Source organism: Callospermophilus lateralis, chromosome 14 (genome assembly GCF_048772815.1).
Source record: "Callospermophilus lateralis isolate mCalLat2 chromosome 14, mCalLat2.hap1, whole genome shotgun sequence".
In the NCBI taxonomy this organism is placed as follows: Eukaryota; Metazoa; Chordata; class Mammalia; order Rodentia; family Sciuridae; genus Callospermophilus; species Callospermophilus lateralis.
In genome coordinates this window covers 75,847,435-75,866,667 of record NC_135318.1, presented here as the reverse complement: position 1 = coordinate 75,866,667, position 19,233 = coordinate 75,847,435, and positions in this window count along the sequence as shown.

The following is a 19,233-nucleotide window of genomic DNA, read 5'->3' as shown; positions in this document are numbered from 1 at the left end:
TATATTCATTCGCATATGTGCATAACACCGACAAGAAACACACGCACACACAGGTACCACTCAGCCACTACATTGCATTGACAGAAGATAAAATCATTTAAACCCCCAAATCAATGCCCTGCATCCACACACAGGTCACACACATAGCCCATCAGGAGCATGTACAAGACACACTGGCTTCTCAGCAGCACACACACCCTGCAATCCTTTCTGAACATAAACACATTCTCACACATCTGTTTTCATCTATGGAGAATCTGAGCTGCTGGTGACTTGATGTAAGGTGGATGTGTGCCAGAGGATTCACCACCACAGGTGAAAGAGCTGGGGAGGGCTGTGTGGAGAGAACAGACAGAAACCAGACTTGAAGGATGACAAGGAATCTATTCATGGACCGCTGTAAAGAATATATGTTTATTCATTTTGCTGTAAGTGATGACTTCATCTGCTTGTTTGTAAATTATCCTTTTGCTCTAGAAGAATCCACATTGTACAAGTTTGTTATCTTCAAAGAATTTTCTCTAGTGACTTGAATAAGGTTGGACGTATACCTGTTCCCTTAGTGAGTAATTACAGATTCCTTAAGTGCCTATGCAGTCTGCCTTGGCTCTCAGGGGATGCGACATGGCTCTCTGGAAACTGACATGATGAACTCCTTCAAATCATTCACGAGCAGTTAGTAGTTAGCAATCCCCTCATAAGCAGAAGTTGAGATTCCTGGGAAGTGGTTTAGAATAAGAATTAGACAAAACCAAGTTTCAGAAACCTATTGGTGACTACAAAGCTGTGCACAAGGCACAGGGAGGGGGATGAAGAGGAGGGAAAGAGGGAGAGAGGGACAGAGGAGAGAGATGAAGGAGAAGGGATAGCTTCACAGGGGAATTGAAGAACAGATACTGGACACCCTCAGGGTCAAGTGCCTATGGACACTGAGCCTAAGTGCCACCTATGAATGATGCAGCCCAGAAGACAAAGGGAATTTGGGGCAGTGTGGGGCTCACAAATTATGTGGTTGGATGTAAATAATTTTCTGTCTCCAGGCCTCAGTTGTGCATAAACTCAGGGACTGGAACAGGGCAGAGTTTGTTGAAAAGTCTTTCTAGGAGATTATTAATGTTTAGGTATGAGGTGTTCCCCCAGAGTTTATGTGTGAAGCAAAGCAAGATTTATCAGAGGTAAAATGATTACATCATGAATTGTGGACTAACCACTGGATTAATCCACTGGTATGGATTAATGAGTCTTAATTCTGTCTGCTAGGGTGTGGATGGAGGAAGTGGGTCCCTGGAAGTGTGCCTTTGGCATTCGCATTTTGTCCCTGGTACATGGAGCTCTCTCCCTGCTTCCTTATTGCCATGTCCAGAGCTGCTTTCTTCCACTACATTTTTCCACCATAATATCCTGCCTCTCCTCAGGCCAGAGCAATGGAGTTGGCCATCCATGGGCTAGAATTCTGAAACCATGAGACTAAAGAAACTGTTTCACTTCTAAGTTCTTCTTGCCCTATCTTTTGGTCAGAGCAATGAAGAACTGACTAAAACAAGCATGTTTCAGGAGGTGGCGCAACACCATTTATTTTCTTAACTATCCACATGCGCACACACACACACACACACACACTCACACACACACACAAACTAGCAATAAAGTCATGATCAGGTCAACTAGAGAGGAGGCCTAAGACTGGGAATATAGGTGAAGTGCCCTCGGGGGAAGCAGCACCATAAGCTGTGGACAGAGGTGGGTGCCCATGTGTGGAAAATGCTGGCCTAGATGACCTTGATAGAGCCTTCTTGTCTGTGGCTTTAAGGAACAAAGGTCCTGTTCATCAGGCTGTGAAAAAGTTACCTTGAGAGGGGCCTTGTGGAGTTTTCTGCATCCCTCACCCACCCTGATCTTGGAAGAGGAAGCAGATATTATGAGGTCAACTTATGCTGTCCTCCACCCTCTGGAAACCAAGAAGCATCCTGATAAGTTGGGAACCATCCTGAAGACCTTAGATTCTGCATAAGGTGGACTCTGAGCTTTTACCATGGCAGTTACCTCCTGGGACACTCTTTCCTATGCTCTAATTTGGTCACCTTTGTCTTCAGCTCCCCATGCATGTGTCACTGCTCTATGCATGCCCCTACTTGACACATGCCTTACCAATCCTGAACTCATGGTATAGGCTTGTCTTCCAGGCTGGAATCAACTTGTTTGTGTGGCAACATGCTGAGAGCTCAGTGAATGCTGTGAGAGGTGAGAGTGTGGGAATTTCACTGCAAATTCCTAGCAAGGCTCTGGGTTTTGTTCAATAAACCAAAAGCCCCCCAAGCCTAGTCTCCTGCCTCTGTCTCCCAAACGTGCTCTATGTTTCTTGTCCAAGCCACCCAGGCCTATTTACTTTCTTCAGGGCAGATGTGAGGTCTTCATAATAGAACCCTAACTGATGTCAGCCTATTTTAAAAACAGCAAGTGGAGCTGAGTCTCAGTCATCCAGATCCTGTGTCTAAGTCTTCAGACAGTTTATCAGGGCCCCAAATGAGTGTTCTGGCCTACCAGGCTCCATGGGGCAGAAGGACAGCTTCTGTCCCTCAGGACACCTGCAGATTTACTTATAGTATTTGAATTAAACAAATGACTTGGCAAAGACAAAATCTTAGCTGGTTGTCCTTACACACATCTGTAATTTCTGCAGCTCAGGAGGCTGAGGTAGAAGGGTTGCAAGTGCAAAGCCAACCTCAGCAAAGGTAAAGTGCTGAGCAATTCAGTGAGATCCTGTCTCTAAATAAAATACAAAGTAGGGCTGGGGATGTGGTTCAGTGGTTGTGTGCCCCTGAGTTCAGTCCCCAGTATTTAAAAAAAATAGCTTTACCTCTCAGCTGCCCATGCAGGTTGCCCTGTTCGCACGTCTCCATAGAGACCACAGATGAACATATGCTCTCTTGCACTTCCTGGACAAAGCAGGTGCTCTGAATCTACAATGTAGCACCCAGAGCCTGTGCTGGTTTTGCAGGAGCACCTTCCACCACAACCCCAGGTATTCCCTCTATTCATGAGAGAGAGGGAAGGAAGGGCTATCTGTTCACTCCAGGAGGGGGACCTGTGAGAGTCTGGGAGATGAGGCCAAAAATGGACTGGGCAGATGGGGCACTCAGAAGGCATAGGACTGTGGTGTCCAATGTGCATAGAAATCGAGGTCCTGTGAGTCAGGGTTGGGAACCCAGGAAAAAAGTGCATAAATTTCTAGGAGTTGGAAGCAACTTTTTGTGTTGGAGTCCTGATCTCTGGAGCCCAATGCCACGCAGCTCTCTAAAGTTCTTGGACTCTGTCCCACTACAGCCTCCCCATCTCTCCCCATTGCTCTCTGGAGTTTTCTTCTCTCCCACCCTCAGCCTCTTTTTCTGTCCCTTTCAGTCAGTCTTCCTCTGTGCACTTCTCCCTCTCTCTCTCTCTCTCTCTCTCTCTCTCTCTCTCTCTCTCTCTCTCTTCATGTGTCTTGTTTCTGTGCCTTTCTGGGCCTCACATGCCACCACAAACAAGGATCAGTGTGTTGGGAGCTGGAGCAGAAGTTTCTGGAAACTGTAAAAGTTGTGCCAAGTTGGTGGCTCCTGGTTGTCTTTGACCCTAGTCTTGCCCTAAGAGCCCCTTGCTCCTTTTCACTGGGCCCCTTTTGCACAGCCAGATTGTCTCCTACATGGGCTCTGACTCTTGTCTCTCTGCACATGGTGGGAGGAGCCTGCAATTGCAGGAAGCTCAAGTTCATGCTTAAGACCCCTGCAGATGGGGGTGACCTGCTTTAACTTGGGCATGTTTCTACCTCTAACCTCATGGCTCCCATCAGAAAACCATATCTACTCACTATTCCCATATCACAAGAGTGAAGGGAAATTAATTGGAAGAACATTCCTTGTACATCAAAGCAGGAACATAAGCCCAGCCCCCTCCACAGCCAGGCCATAAACTTGATGAGCAGAAGAATGAGCTGGCAAACATGGCAGCAGGGTGGGGTAGAGAATGTGGCAAACTGGAGTGGAAACTGGAGAGCCCAGGTGGCAGGGACCTGCCACTCTGCTCCAGCTAATTACCACTATGCACAGGTATATGGACTGAACATGGTAAAATTCCAGACTTTCTAAAACTTGAACACAGATCTGTGTTTAAATTTGTTCATATGGGCAGTTTCACTTTGTGGACAGGGTTTGGCCTGGTTTCCACCAGGCTTCCTTCTCTGCATTTGAGGGTGTGGCACAAGGGCTTCTCTGATCCCCCAATTCTCCATGAAAAGGTCACAGGCTGAAGACTCACCTTTACAGGGCATCCCTTTTGGTTAGTAACCTCTTTCACTTGGAAAAGAATAAATTCACATTGTAATAAATTTATTTGGTGAAGGACATAATTAAAAGTTTTGTTAGATGGTAACACATAACACGGTGGCAGGTGAATGAGGGGTGCTTCCAGATTGGGAAGGTGATTGGTCTCCATTGGTGAAGTTACTGAGACAAGCCTGAATGTTGAACAGAGTTCTGGAAGCCTGACTCTCCCTTCTACGAACTGAAGAGTGGGAGCTTGGCATCCATGTTATGACTGTGAGGATGCAGACAAGAGATGAAGACCTGATGTGTTGAGAAAGAGTAGAATGCAGAAAGACCCTGCATCCATGGTAATATCACAATGATGCCACCCCAGCCCTAGGACCTCAGGACTCCAGGAGTCTTGTTCACATGGGACAAGAAAATATCTTGTAAATTCTAACACTCTTTGTTGGATGTTCTATAAATTTGGCCTATCACATCCCAATGTTACAGTATCTTCTGTAGAGTGAGCTCTGATGGAGTGTTGCTCAGGAAGAAATCAACAAAAATGCTATTGAGCCACACTTACAGGCTGGTCATTTTCTAGGTTCTTAGATTTTGGGTGAATTGAACAAAATTTGTGCTCTCACAAAAACTACAAACATAGAGGGAAAAAAAAAAACCATGCAAAATGGTCAGGCCGTGCACAACATCTGCTGTTGCTCATGGTGGCTCCAAATGGGAGACTTCACACTTGAGGACTTGGTGGATCTTGTGTGATCAACAATGATGGCACATCATATGCTTCCTGAATGGGATGGATGTGTGCATTACCAATCACAGGTTCATGTGACTGTACATTGAAAATTCAGAAAATTCTAGAAACCCCTGCTTATGGACACTTGATCAAATCAGGCCAAATCGGATTTCCATGTGTCCCATGCTTTGGCTCCCCTGGCTGGGAATCTAATAGCCTCCATGGTGTGTGTGGCAGGAAGGTCACAGATAAATCGTTGAACTCCCTGAAACCCCTGCACTTGGAATGCTAAGGCTTGGAAAGCTTTTATTGAAAGCTTTCCCAGCCTGATGCAAGTCCCAGTTAAAATCATGCACAGCATGACTTTTGTAAAAACAATCTTTTATAACCAAACATCATTGTTAAATTTGGGTAAAATAAGTAACAACTATGGAAATAGGTAGGAACTTAATTTCTGAGGTAGATAGTGGGTTCTTTTTAGAAAATGTTCCAAGGCCTTTGTGGAATATACTATACTTCAATTTATTTATTTCTTGTTAGAATTTGGTAAGAATATTGAATAGGGGAGTGGACCCCTTCACTAAGTTCCAGGTCACAGCAGTGCTGCCTGGATACACACTGCGTAGCTCTGTAGAACTGCTTCATCTGCATCCCAAAAATTTTAGACATGGTTATTGACAGGTCCCCATCCCCCATCCCTGGCAAACCCACCTTCTAATCTATGTGTCTATGAGTTAGACTATCTTACGGACCTCATGTGAATGAAGTCCCACAGTGTTTGTTGTGGAACTGGCCCAATTCTCTTGATCATCTGGGACTCCCTTGCATTGTTGTGGACTGCAAGTCTTCTTTCTATCTTTAATGCTCCATTGCATGATCAGCCACAATCTGTAAACCTATACATAGTTTGATGGACATCTAGATTGTTTTCACATCCCAACTCCTGTGACTAACACTACAATGAAGGTGGAAGTGCTAATATCTTTTTCAAATCTCAATTTCAGTTCTTTTGAGTAAATACACAGAAGTGGTGTGGCCAGTTACTGAGAGTTCTAGTTTTAATTTTTCTGAGGAACTTCCATACAGTTTCCATAGAAGCCACACATTTTGCATTCTCAGCAACGGAGGGCTTCCAGTCCCCTGAGTCCCCACTAGCACTTAATGTCTTTTGTTGGTTTTTGATAAGGACACAAGGAGCTGTAGCATGTGCTATGATGTCTCATTGAGGTTCTGATTTTCATTTCCCTGAGCACCTTATAACAGTCATCTCTCACACACCAAGTCAACTGAATCAAGGATGAAGATCACATGATTGTCAAATTCAAAATCTTCACAACAAAAACACTCAATAAGCTATATATCTAGAAATTAACTCAGCACCATAAAGGCTACATATGAAAACCTTATAGCTAATTTCATACTCAGTGGTGAGGGGGGAGCTGTTCTTGTGTTATCAGGAATAAGAGAAGGAGGGCCAAGCACAACAATTTTGCTCAGCAGAGTACTAAAAGCCTTAACCAGAGCAGCTAGAAAAGAAAGAGGGAAAGAAAATACACCCAATCAGAAAAGAAGCAGTAAAAAATGTGGGATGATGATCTTATAGACACAAAACTGTAACAACTCCATAAAAAAAAAAAAAATCAGCACGACATAATAACTGAACTCAATTGCAGAATACATAATCAATTTATAAAATTTTCTTACAGTTCTATACATTTACTAACAAACTGTCTGAAAAGAAAATTAAAAAAGCAACTATTGACAATAGTATCAGATATAACAAAATAATCAGGAAAAAACTTAACTAAGTAAGCGAAAGTTCTGCACATTTGAAAACTACAAAATATCGATTGGGTGATTTTTAAAAGTTACATATGCAAAAGCATCTCATGTTCATAGATTAGATCTTATGTTGAAATACCCCCACTAACACAGCCATCTACGGATTTGATGAAATTCCTATCAAAGTCCCAATGGCACTATCTTTTACAGAAAGAGAAATGAATTATTCTAAAATTCATACAAAACCTCAAAATAACTCAAACAGCTAAAACAATAAAATAAACAAAAAACCTTGGGGAAAGGGACAGAAATAGAGAAATCACATTTTCTGATCACAAATCTATGGTAATTAAAATGTCATGGTATTGGCATAAAACAGACCTAGAGAGCCCAGCAGAGAATCCATGCATGTATGGGCAGCTGATGTTCAACAATGGGGCTAAGAATACACAAGGTGCTGAGAAACTGGACACCCAAATGCCAAAAAATAAAAGAAGATGCTTATCTTATGCCACATGCAAATCACTTCAAAGTGGGTGGAAGACTTAAATGTGAGACCTATGGCTATAAACTTCCTAGAAAAAGAAAAAAAAAACAGGAGAAAAAAATCCTTCATTGTCCACTCATTCATATTAGTGTTGGTAATTCTTTCTTTTTTCCCCCTTTATCTTTCTTTCCTTTTTTTCTTTTGACACAGCATCAATAGCATGGAAAACAAAAGCAGAATAGATAGTGGACACCATCAACCCACACTGCAGAAGGGGTCAAACAAATCAGGGCAGAAAATAACCTGCAGATAGGTGGAAATACTTGCAAACTGTTAATTTCCAATATATAGTTAAGAATGTCTTAGAGTTTAAAGCGAGTTAATAATCCAATGAAACCAAGGGCTAAGGACTGGGAAAGCCATTTCAGCAAGGAAACCTGTGTTTTTTTGAGCCTAAGAAGCCCCCCAGGAAAGTCATGGTTGTGATCAGAGAAATGATGCCCAATGACTTTCCCCAGGGACCTGAGTCTGATCCCCAGCTGCTGGAGACCTTGACTACAATGATCCATTTCATGGTAAAATTTAAAAATTTATCACAGTGACAATAACATCTCATTTAAATTGGAATTCTTGGGCTAAGGTAAGCATGTACTTTAAATTTTGTATATGTTCTGAAACTTCTCTGTAGAGGATTTGACAATTTTGCATTGTAATTATCAGAGCATAAAAATTTTAATTTCCAACACTGTCAATGTTAGGTTTTCTCATTTCCTTTATTCTTTGTATTTGATAGGCACACACACACATACTTTATATTTTCTTTGGATTACTATACTGACATGAAATGTCATCTCAACTTTTTGGCATGTCATCTTTTATAAAAGGCTTGTATTTGGCATTTCCCATTTTTATTGGGCTGTTTGTTTCTTTTTTTTTAAATTGTAAAAACTAGGTATATTATTAACCTCTGTTGAGCTGTGCAGACACCCACAGGAACATCAAGCAACTGTCAACAGTTTTGCCTTATGTAGAGAGCACTTTGCCAGCTTTGGAATTCTGGTTCTACTTCTAAATTTCCAACATGAAGTCATTTTTTTCAGATATGATATTCTGGTGAATATGGTTGATACTGGTGAGAAATCAGAGAAGATATTTTCAATATTTTACAATCATGTTTTATTTTTACATGGATAACATTTGGTGACCCAAATCAGATTTAGGTACCATATAAGTGTCTTGAATTCATGAATAGAGTCCATCCATGAAGCCCTACTGAAAGAAAATGCAAATAAAATCAGGAAGACAGATAAGATAGTTTTACTTCTTTCTTTCTTTCTTTCTTTCTTTCTTTCTTTCTTTCTTTCTTTCTTTCTTTCTTTCTTTCTTTCTTTCTTGGCTATTTGTTTCTTGTTGAGCTCCTGGGGAGATTCCCAGTGGTGGGATGGATCCCTAAATATTCTGGGCCCCAGCAGCCTCGAAAGTCAGCTAGGAAGATTTTGGCCAGGTTTGAGCTCAGATGGGAGTCTGTCAGTGGCAGGATGATCCATGGCTACCCTGTGCAAAGGCTCCCATGCATGTCAGCAAGGTGAATCTCAGAGGAGCAATAGATCCAAAGGACGTCTGCAGGTGGTAGGATGGCCCCAGGCCTACCCTTGGCTCTGGCTCCTGCATAGGTTGAAAGGCAGATATGGGTTGTATATGAGCTCTGGAAAGTGTCTGACTGAGAGCAGAGGGAATCCTGGGCCATTTCTAAGCTCCAGCCAGGGTATCATGGTGGCTGGATGAATCAGGCCTAACTTGTGCCAGGGGTCCGCCTTCAAGTCTGCAAGGTGGATCTAGGTGGAGCCTGAACTCAGCCTGGGCCTGCAGGTGGAGGAAGAAGCAGGTGAATCTGGGACATGTATGAGTTCCAGTGGGTGCCTGCCTTTGCGTGGAGGTTGTCCAGGGCAATCCTGAGCTCTGGAGGGAGTCAGCTCTTGTCAGAATGGAACTTCTCCTACCCTGGGCTCTCGCTCCCTCTCAGGTTGTTGAGGCTGATCTGGGACAGGGCTGGACACCACCACGTGTCTGTTATTTGGCAGAGTGAGTACTGGGCCAAACCTGAGCTCAGGCAGGAGTTGCTGGTGGGCAGAGTCAGTCTTTGGCCTATCCTGAGCTCCAGTGCCAGTCTCATGGTGCCTGAATGGACTCGGGCTCTCCTGGGACTCGGCTCCCGTGCATGTCTTTTTGGTGGATCTGGACTGGAACTGAACTCCTGCAGTGATCTGCTGGTGGGCAGAGGCAGTCCTGGCCCGAGTCTCAGCTCTGCCAAGTGTCAGCAGATGGTGAGATGGACCTGGGCCTACCCTTTCCCGGTAGGCCTTTTTTTTCTTTGCAGGTTGGCGAAGCTGATCTTGGCAGAGCCTGAGGTCCAGCCGATGTCTGCTGTTGTGCAGAGGCAGTCCTCAGTGGGACCTGAGCTCAGGTGTTTTCTGATTGAGCAATGCATGCGGGCCTACCTTGTGTCTGGGCTCCTGCACAAGTTGGCCAGGTGGATCTGGATTGCACATGAGCTCAGGCGGGAGTCTGACGGTGAGTGAAAATGTCCAGGGCAGGGCCTGAGCATCCCTCTGGTGGAGGAATGAAACCAGGCTACCTGGGCCCTGGCTTCTGAGCATGTGGGTAGGGAGGATCTGAGATGGTCCTGAGATGGGGCTGCTGTCTCTGGACCTTGATTTTATTCATTTATTTGTATGCGGTCCTGTGAATCCAAGCTAGTGCCTCACACATGCATGGCAAAATCTCTACCACTGAGCCACAACCCCAGCGCCATTTGCTTCCTCTTGAATTTAATCTTAACATATTTTTGTTCTATATCATTTTTCCATGCATGCATTTGAATTTTACCAAGTATTATTATGTGATGTTACCTGTAATGCTTCCCAAGTTGGCCCCAATTTAGACCTTGATTCTCATCCGGATTATACCCCACACATTTACCTCACCTCTGGCATGCCTGCAGAAGAGAGATGACTAAGGACTAAGGCATGTTCCCTGACTCTCAACTTTTGGGAAAAAGTTGTTTTGATGAGGTAAAGGGTAAAAGAAAAGGGGTCACGTGACAGAGATGCTGCAGAATGCAGAGCAGGTATATATTTGAATAAGAATTTACGTATTGAAAAAGTTTGTTTATTTCCTTTTTTTTCAATTTATTTTTGCTGGCTTTCATTTATCTGTCTTTTTTTTTTTTCTTTTCAGAAAAGGGGAGGAACCCACACCTTTGGGAATGTGAAGCAAGCACTTTGCTGCTTTACCATTGAGCTGCTTCCCAGCCCATTCATTCATTCTCAGTGTGGGAATTAGGGGCTGCTGTTGTGAATGAATCTACTATGAATATTAAAAAAAGAAGAAGACTGATAAATTGCACTTGTATGTGTCAAACCCAATTAGCATTCGTACTTCTTTCAAATCCTAATTAGCATAACTTTGGACCAATAGCAGTGGATCAAGTGATATGTAAACCCCTTGGACCCTGTTCTGAGGAAGAAGCTTGCCATGGACATCAGGATTGCTGTGCCAGAGTTCCATCGGATTAGTTCCTGAATCCTGGACAGATGATTCTTCCACTTCAGAGAAGAGAGACTTCAGAAAAAAGAAGAAATATTGATGATTTCCTGGGGTGTGCTGCAATCCTGGATGGAATGGCCACCTGTTAGAAGCTAGCCTCTTTTCAGCTGCAGAGGCCTCTCCCCACCCCCTGTCCTGTGCAGACCCCTACTTGCCAGCAGAAGCCTGTGAATTTTCATCTTCAAACTCTGGTTTCAAAGGTATTGTTATATGTTAGGTAAATAGCGTGTAATTATTTCAGTTTGTTAATTTTAATTTCTATTGGTGAAAATTCTGTGATTCATAAAGAATAGAAAATTACTTCCCATAGTTCTGTAGGTCAGAAGCGGGAAAAGTCTGTCCCAATAATTGTGTCATCATTTGGCAGAAAACTGAAAGAGAGTAAACTCACTCTTAAAAGCCCTTTTTCTTTTTTATTCATTTTAATTTGAATTCAGTGCAGTCAAAATGTGTAAAGGAAACTAGGACATGTTTCATTTTATTCATTTTATTAATTCTTAACAATTTTTGACCAAAGGTATTGTTATTTTGCAGGAGGTCCTTGTGACACCAAAATGGTCCTCTCTGTTGAGCATCTTCTCATGTGTCTGTGTCAAAGCATATGGTGGCTTTCAGTTAATACCAGTTGAATGGGATTAATATCCCCTGGAACCAGGGCATCCCCTTCTGCATCTGTTCTCATCCGGCCACTGCTGGGTGGTATACAGTGTGCATGGCTGTGGGCAGAGGATGTGGCGTGGTGCACCCATACACAGTGAGCTTTGATGTCCCGTGGGGCCCTCTGGAGACATTAACCCAGTCTTGCTTCACAGGACCTGTATATTTTGACAGGAATCAGCAGCGATGTCTGTGGCAGTAATTGGAGCTCCTTGCTGGAGCTATGGCAGTGATCTGTCTGTTCTCCTGGCTCACAAGTCTGGTTCCAGAGTTGGAGCTGCCATCTGCCTGAGGGTGAGGGAGCCATACAAGTGACACCAGGATCCCCAGATCCACAGCACCTTGCTGTGCAGGGAGTAGGCACCACTTGTGCAGGCTCCACAGGGGCTCTTGGCACCTTCCTGCAGGAGACCCAGCCAGCAGAACTAGCACAGAGCACGCTGAGATGCCTGAACCCTGCTCCTGATGGTGAACCCAGCCAGGGAGGCACAAAGGTCTTTTTTTCCAGCTCAAATTAATGAGGATGCCAGAGGCAGCTGCCATCACAAGATGAGGCTGAGAGCTTTCTTTTTTTGGTGATAATTACTATCTGGGTTTCCTGGTCTATTCTTTCAGAGATTGGACTAAAGTTTAGCCAAGCAGTGTCACATTTGCTTTCAGTGGCTCTGGTGGCTTGACTGCCTTCTAGATATTGGCCCCTTAGGGGAGACAACATGGTGGGATGCAGCGGGGATTGGAAGGACCTGCCTGGCAGCCCTTGTGGGCTGGATGTCTTTGGTGCTCTGTTCTGGGTTCTTCTCTCTTCTGTCCCCGGCATGGGCGCAAGAGGGTCCTCCTGGGCTGAAAGCTCTGCCCTTCACAGTTGTCTGGCAGCTGACAGGCAGGACAAAGTTGGGGGCCTGGAAAATGGCCATCCTACAAAACCAGCTGCTGCTTTGTTCACCTGGAAGGGAGCTCAGGAACAAGCCACTAGTTGCTATTCATCAGCTGATGCTATGAGCACTGGTGTGTGCTGAACTCATGCATGCAGCCTCACAGGGCTCGAGTGAACATAGGAAATAGGTGCAGAAAGATGGAGGTCACCCAGCCAGGAAGCAACAGAAGTAGGACTTGAGCACTGATTTGGGGTCACATGCCTCTTGGGTTTTTTTTTTTTTTGTGGGTGGTAGGGACTGGGGTGACATGGGAATCTTCCTTCCAGCAGTTGTGCACACACTGGGATGAAGGGCAGTTCTGGCCACTAGAGCTAAAGTCTTAGGAGAAGCCAGGTGTCTGGGTTCTTAAAATATAAAATACTCTGATTTTAACCAAGCTAGAATGCTCTGAGTGGGGCAACCCTTGGGGAGCACAGATGGTCTTGGAACATTAGTTTATTCTGGGTCCAGGATTCCCAGACCGCCATCTCCAGAAGGACGCCCTACCATCCCTCTGCTGGGCTCTGGGGACTTCTCAGCTCTGTCTTTGAGGAACTTGCCTCTCCAGGGCCTCCCTGAATACTGCCTTTATTCTGAGGACACCTAGGTTCTCCTCCTGGTGACAGTCCTGTAGATAAACACCCATGATCCTTGAAACTCCTGCTAGAGACCCCTTGAGAAGAAATCAAACCTCAGACTTCTTTTTTGGGCCAACCCCGGATACTCCCTCCTGCCTGATTCTGAGCTTCTCTTTCCAGCCTGATCACCCCAGCCTTCCTGCTTTTCCTCACTGCACCAGAATAAGGGCTCTCTTCCTCTTAAAACCCCCTTATTTTGAACCCATTTTTGATGTGAAAAGAAATCACAGAAAGAGTACAGAGTACACCTTCCCTTGCTCCCATGAGGCTGCTTCCTAAAGGGAGGTGAACAAGGTCACCTAGAGGAGGTGGCACTTCAGCTGAGAGTCCAGTGATGAGAAGAAGCTAACTACTGTATGTAGAGACCCAGGAGGGAGCAGGCAGTGCAAAGGACTTGTGGCTTCCTCCTTGTTCCTGGTGTGACTGAAAGAGGGCTGGTGACATGGGAACTGTTCAGAAGGAGCAGCAGAGCAGGCTCCTCATCAGAGATCAGAGCCAGAATCCCCACCCAGGACAATATTTGAGAAAATCAAATTAATGGCAAAAGATTTCACATGAAAAGCTAGATTTATGACTTTGAAAATTTATTGAAGGGATGGAGCAGTGCCAGCCAGTCCCATTGGCCCAGGCAGGTGGTTGTGTTTTGTACAGAGAGGCACAGCTCCAAGGCTGCCTGACTCTCTTGAGCCCTGCATCCATCCTCCTGATGCCCTCAGCTGTGTCTCTGATACCTGCTGCCCAGCAACTCTGAGTTTCTACTTCCAGTGTGAGCCCCCCAGGGTGGTTGGAAACCTCAACACAGGGTGTAGTGGAGTGTAGTGGAAAGACCAGGCTTCTGCCAGACTGCCTGGGCTCAAGTCCAGGCCCCATTCCACCCAGCTGTGTGACTCTGCAGGTTGCTTACCCTCTCTGAGCCTCAGTTTCTACATCAAGTGGAGTGAGTAATAGTACCTGTGGTTGTTGGGAGGATTCCTTGGGTCCGGTACCTATAAAGGGCTGTGGCAGAGTGTGTCATGTGAATGGGGTGGAATCTGGAGCATTTCACCACTGGGGCATCCAGAACAGGCAGCTCCCTGCTGGACGTGGGCGTGTAAAAGTAACACAGGTCACCTGTATTCACTGCACTTGCCAGACAGGCAGCAGCAGCAAGCATGCTTGGGAATGGGGATGCATTCTGTCCCACCCCTTGTTCACATGCCTTTCCATGGCCTGGGAGTGAGGCTTTGGATCTGGTCCTTCCATCTCTGTGCTGGTGGCCTTTGGTAAGTGTTTCCCTGCTGGGCTCTTCCACCACTGGCCCCAGTGGCCACCAGGAAGGGGATAGGTATGGCTTCCAGGAATGGACCCCTCTGTGTCCAGGGAAAGTGGGGACACAGATGTGAGCAAGGTTAGGGTCTAAGAGGATTGCTTCCTGAGGCATAGACCGTCACTTAAACTTGGAACAACTTGAGTACCACGCAGGAGGACAGCCCTCTCCCACATTCCCACCAGTGGGGCAGTGTGAGGCAGGGAGTGGGCAGGTCCGGCAATGGCTCCACAGATGTGATTTGATAGACACAATGTTGAGCACAAAGTGTCATCTCAGATAGCCACAGGGTAATGCTGTTTATATGAAGCACAAAAGTCTAGAAAGGAACATTTGGCAATATAAGGAGACATTACTATGTAACAAAAATTATGAATATTTGAAAACATAATGAGACATTACTATGCAACAAAAATTAATGTAGAAGTCCTCTGGGGTCAGCAGGGAGCACATTTATGAGGACAATTTCCCAGGTCAGTATTTGGAACCTCTGTCGCCATTGTGTCCTGCCAACTCTTATATATCTTCGGGATTGTGTAATAGATTTTTAAATGTTTTGTTTGAATGAAAATTTTCTTAGCTAAAAAATAGGCCTGTAAGTCACTGGGCTGGATGCTGTAGAATTCTCTATGGAGCTGAACCTCTAGGACGTCTTGGTTGTCCTCAGAGGCCATCAGGTTGACCCTAGGTTCAGGTTGGCCAGGTGGTACTGTGGTAAGGGAATTGGTCAGAAGAGGCTCAAGTCCTGTTTGGGTCCTGGTGGTTTCAGAAAAAGAGCCATGTCCCCTTGAGTATGAGTTTCCTCCACTGTGAAATGGGGGAGAATTTAGTCACTGATCCTCCAGGGCTGGCATGAGGGTTCTTGGAGGTGATGGTGCATGAAGTGAGTTCAGCTTTGATTCAGGGTATGTGCCATACATCAAAGGCTGCTGAGAGCAGCACAGTGAGTGTTCGGGTAGAGTGCAGGAAGAGGTGGGATAACAAGGACATGGTCCTTCAAGAGAGGCCCTGCTTTGGTGACTCCTAGGGCTCTACACCAAGGAGCCCGCCATCTCAAGTTCAAGACCACAAGGACCAGCTGGTCTTGAAGCACACAGGCGAAGAGCCTTATCCAGTCCTGGCCATGTGCACAGCTGTCCTCCTTGGCCACAGGCTCACTCTGATCCATTAGGAGCTTAGGGTTCATTTCAACCTCCACCTGACCTCCCCTGCCCAGATGGCATAGCTTGAGGCCCTTTACTCACATGGGGTGATGGTGAAGCCTCACCCCTTTGAACCTTGCCCACCTTCCCTTTGCTGCTAGAGAGCTGGACCCCATAAGGTGGGGCACTGCTCATGGCGAGAGCAGCCCAGGATCTCCTCACTGTGCTGGTACAGTCAGGTCCCAGGAGTGAAGCTTTTTTGGGGGCCACTTATGTTCCTTTTTGTCACCTAGCAGGGTCTGTCTCCTGTTGTGCTCTGGGTGCAGGGTGAATCCTGCAAGTCACAAGTGTGCACTTTGCAGAGTATAGCACCAGGCTCACCCATGAACTGATGGAGCAAGGCACAGAAAGCAGGCTGCTGGCCAGGATTTCTCAGGATGCTGGAACCACGCAGGGTGGACTTAGCAGGATGTCTGAGGAAGCCAGAAGCCCGCACCTGGGACCTTGGCGCTCAGGAAGCTGAGGCAGGGCTGCTCTTCCAGCTGAAGAGTGTGTCTTAGTCTCCTGTTGGCTGGCTCTTGTGACAGATCCTTTAAAAGCTTGTGTCTTTAGACAAAGAAACTGGTTTTCACATATTCTGGAGGACTTAAGTCTGGAATCATGGTGTTGGTGGATAGGCTCCCCTCAAGGCCCAGGGAGAGGCCTGGGACAGGCTCTGGTGCCACCAGCAGCCCTTGTTGTACCTCTGAGTCTCTCCATCTTCACTTGGGGCTTTCTTCTTTCTCTGTGTGTCTCAGACATCCTGTCTCTTCTCTCATGAGCACACTGTCATCAGCATTAGGATGACTCCTCTCAAGATCCTTAACATCATCACATTTGCAAAACCCTATTTCCAAATCAGGTTGCATTTGTAGGAAGTGGGGTTGGCATTTGGAAACAACTTTTCTAGGGACTACTGGGGCTTGAATGTATTCCCAGAATTAATGGATTGGAAACTTGATCCCTAGTGTGACTCTGTTGAGGAAAGCAATCTTTGGGGTTGGGTGGTCATGGGGGCTATTCCCTGAGGAATGGATTCATGTGGTCTCACTGGGGAGGGATGTTGATGAAAGGAAGAATTTGGCCTGATCCCCATGCCCCCATGCATGGCAATACACTCTTGCCCTTCAACCTTCCCCATGAGGCATAGAGCAAGTAGGTCCTTGCCATTTACCAGCATATTCACTGTGGATTTCCAGCCTCCAGAACCATAAGAAATAAATCTGTCTTCTTTATAAGTCACCCACCCTCAGGTATTTTGCTAAAGCAGCACACACCAGATGAGACAGGGATATGTTTCCCCCCACTGCATGAGGAAAATTAAGTTAATGCCCCTTGTGAACCACAGATGTCTGAGTCCAGGCCACAACTCATGCAGGTCCTGGGCCTCTGCCTCCATGTTTCAGTCTGCTGTTCTCATCCTTAGGCACTGGGCAGGAGGGAAAGACATGGGACACATGTGAGTGAGAGAGCTTGGGTGAATGGCAGGGAGTGATGGGGCCTGTGGCAAGCTTCATGGTGCAGGTGCTAGCTCAAGGGCACTGACCATGGCTGTTGAGCTGTGGCTGCTGGTCAGGGCACTAATCTAGCTTGCTTAAAGCTTATTTTATTTTTACAGAAAAGTCAGAAATATAAATATGGTGTAACCAATATCATTTTTAGAAAACCACTGTGTAGTTAAAACTATGTGACTCAAATGGAGTCCCCAGAGACTGCTCTTTTAAACTTCTGGAAAATGTGTCCAGAGAAAAGTGGGGATGGTGGCCTGCTTGTATTCCTGGCATCATTCCCATGCACTTTATTACCAGATAACCTACTCCATGGATGTACACAGTTGCTTTTGCATATATCCACTGAAGGACATTTGTGAACATGAATCTTGTTTAAATGCTGAACCCAGCCAGACTGGAAGCTTAGCCAACTTCTAAACTCACTAACAATATTACTGCCCTTCAATTCCAACTTTGTGTAAACTTACATGGTTTGAGTGTTCTGCGCATTGAAGGAATATTTTTTTTTTAATTTCAGTAATGAACTGATGAAGGAAGTCTTGTCTAAATTAGTGAGAGGTCCAATGACAAGGGGCTGCCTGAATGACATTCCTGTACATGAAGTTGTACAGCAATGAGCCAAAGGCTGGGTTGCCTCGTGGAGTGGCCTTGGCAGGTGGTAAGAAGTGAAAACCCACTTGACACACAGGAAAACTGATTCTCAGATAGATGAAGTGAGTCATCTTGAGGCATAAAGTGGCAGCCTGGCTGCAGCCCGGTTGTCTCTCTGCCTCTCCTGAGCTCAGCTGCCTCCCCATCAGATCGCAGTAGAGCTTTTAGGATTACTTAGTGAATTTCCCCCTCTTATTTAAACAATCTCCAAGGTGTCCAATTTAGAATAAATATATATGGAAATTAGAACAAGGTAATCAAAATTTCCTGCTGTTTAACAGCTTGACAGTGCCTATAGGAGCTCATAATTACTGTCACTAAGAGGTCCATATGATCCATTTAATAGTGCACATTCTACATGTGGGGTGCCCCGGAAATCCTTCACGTAGGCTCAGCAGTTCTTCACTGTTGTTTTTCTGTCTTTATTTCCTCCTTTCTAACAAAGCAGTTTATGTTGAGAAGGAAGTATGCGGGGAATTTAGTTTTTTTTAGTAGGGGCCTTATGATGAGTGTCAACATGTGACCAGACCCTGTGATGGCATGCGGTGGGTTCTCACTGGTGGCTGTGACTGCACCACCTGTGGCTCAGCACCACCTAAGAGGGGTGGGTGTGCATGTCTTGCAGGCAAGGGTCCTCCACGTGGGGATCAGGGACCCAGGATGCTTTTCACTGGTGGCTCTGCCATACTCTAGGGCCTCCATATCTGCTGTTTGTCCCCAGTGGCAGGTGGCAACTATTGATTCTGGATTTCAGGTGATGTGTGACAATTGGACTCATAGTCCATTGGCCAGAAGTAATCCCATAGACACACTTTGGAACAGAAGAGGCTGGAAAGGTCCCTGCCTGAGGAGCTGTGGGTAGTGCTCTGCAGGGTGGGGGTTGTGTGTTTTTAAATCCTGACATGTGGCCATCTCCCTCACCAATGTGACACCTCACTCTCCTTGTTCTACACTCAGTGTCCAGTATTCTGTACAAGACTGTTTGAGCCTTGGGGTTCATGCAGACACCACCTACTACTCACACTCAGCCAAACCTGGATATTGTGGTGCAGGAACATGTTCAAAGACAGATGAGAGCCTTCCATTGCACCATGGCCTAGTCCTCCCTGCCCAAAGCCTTCAGGTTTCTGTGATTACTTCTAGAGCAATATGTGCTACACCCCTACATCAAGCATTTGAGTTAAAAATGTAGCTATAAGTTAAAAATGAAGATGAGGATTAGCTGATTTACCTGCCGTTTTTTTTTTTTCAGGTAGTATTTATCTATAAGTAACAGAAACTTTGGCCACATTAGCTCAGCCAAGCAGGATTTTGTTTTAAATTGTCTTATGCTGTGGCTAGCTCCTCTGACTTCCTGCATTGTGTTCTTAGCATGTAATTCTGGTACTCATGGTCACACTATGGCTGCTTTATTTCATCTCTCTCAGGATGGAGCACAAACATGCACACTTGAACACCTCATATTT